Genomic DNA, 2,128 nt, shown 5'->3' with positions numbered 1-2,128 from the left:
TTCATCAGTTACACAATAACTTACTTGTCATGATCCCCCCCTCCCCCCCCTCCCCCCACTAACACCCAATATGCCTGTCTGCCTCTCTGCCTGCCTGTCTGCCTCTCTCCCTGCCTCGCCTGCCTGCCTCTCTCCCTGACTCGCCTGCCTGCCTATCCTTGCATGTCTGTCTGCCTCTCTGCCGCTCTCCCTGTCCCGCCTGCTTGCCTCCCTCACTACACTGCCTGCCCTGCTGCCTGCCTGCCTTACCGGCTGCCTTGCTACTGCCTTACTACTGCCTATCTCCTTGCCTCGTCAATCAGCTCCCAGTAAGACATGCTGAAGATTACCACTACAGCCCCATGTAGCTAGAGGGTAGAAGCTCAGCTCAAACACACTATTTGACTTAGTGCCTTGCTCTTGTGTGTCTCCAAGTCTCACATGCACTGGAGCAGTCCCAGGCAGGCAGGCAGGCAGGCAGGCAGGCAGAGCAGAGCAGAGGATGGGGGCGAGCATCTGCATTGTACGCCTACAATATAGATGCTGCTGACACAGTGTGATGAGGATCTGTTTCTCATTCTGTGTTCCAGTGTGTGTTTCTCATTCTGTGTTCCAGTGTGTGTTTCTCATTCTGTGTTCCAGTGTGTGTTTCTCATTCTGTGTTCCAGTGTGTGTTTCTCATTCTGTGTTCCAGTGTGTGTTTCTCATTCTGTGTTCCAGTGTGTGTTTCTCATTTTCATCTTGAGTTTATACCACTTGGAAGTTTATTTCTGTCATTTATGGCTGTCATCTTGTTGATAAGGCCCTGATCATGGATTTGAACTCCAGTGTGCAGAATTAGGACAAAAGAGGATCCACATGAAATGCTTCCCTGGTACCATACTGGTAATAACCACATTGGAGTCCGGAGATAAATAGATTTGAATTAAGAACGCAGGAATGAGGAATGAACTTTCACATTATAAATAGTACACTCCATTTCATTATTTAAAAAAAAACACATAGACTGTATTTAATTATTCTGGTTAATCATTGGATACTTTGTGAGCCCGAATCATGTGTAAACTATGTAAATAACAAATAAGACAGACTATAGGATAGCCAGGTGGTCTAGGCATAACCTTGTAATAAAGTGCACAGATAGCTTAAGCACATTCATTATGTATTTGATCGACCTCTGATGAATCGTGTTTGAAGCTCGGGAATTTGCTTTGCGTCTTTTACTAGGTCTTGATACATTTATGAGAGAATATGTAACTGAATAAATCCAAACGTATATAAATGAATCTTTGCGGGGAGAACCTGTTCAGAGATAAATAAGATGCACTACAGTAGCCTAGGCTACACTTGTTGTTGACTAATCAACATCAAAATTGCTTCCGAGTATTTATTTAGAGAATTTGCAGTGAGTAAAGATGTTCTGGTATTTTATGATAAAATCTCTGAACAAGTGAATCTATGTTCAAATGTGTTCCATTCCAACGCAAATTGCCAAGCAAATGTTGTCAAATGTCGTCTGTATGGATAATGTAACAAGACACGTAATACATTATATTTCCAAGAACTTTATATCAATGTCTATTCCCCACCTCCGTATTAGCTCCTATTGTAATCGAATAGGACGTCAAAAGCGCGGACAGAAATGCCCGCAAAAAAAACCCCAAAACGTTGACTAAATCTTAACAAGAGTCATCCACTTATAAATGTATTCACCTTATGCCTATATGTAAAAAAAAAAAAATTAAAAAGCCACTTGAATAATATTTCTAATAAATTATATTTGACGGGTGACAATGAATGCATTTGATAGAAATGGTCTTGTAAACTGTCCAGCAGGTCTATGCAAAAAATCAACAAACAATCTTATTCTACTATTAGGGCATATTGGTCAATGGAAAATGTTATTTGAACATAAAGAATAGTGTGACTTTTTCTGAACACTGCGACTTTCCCTTCAGCGTGCCTGTCTGTGTGAGGCAGTAAGAGAGACTCCGTCCACTGCTCCTCTACCGAAGACACCGCGACAGGGCGCTGTCCACCGCTTGCTGCTGGTGATCCGATAGTTGTGAAAAGCCACCACTAGTCGCCCTCAGTGCTCTTGCAGTCTGCCATTTTTCTTTCTCACTGTAGACTTAACGTCACGTCCGCA

The sequence above is a fragment of the Salmo trutta genome, chromosome 25 (genome assembly GCF_901001165.1).
Source record: "Salmo trutta chromosome 25, fSalTru1.1, whole genome shotgun sequence".
NCBI classification, from domain to species: Eukaryota; Metazoa; Chordata; class Actinopteri; order Salmoniformes; family Salmonidae; genus Salmo; species Salmo trutta.
The sequence above is the reverse complement of the archived record's forward strand: the minus strand, read 5'-3'. Positions refer to the sequence as shown.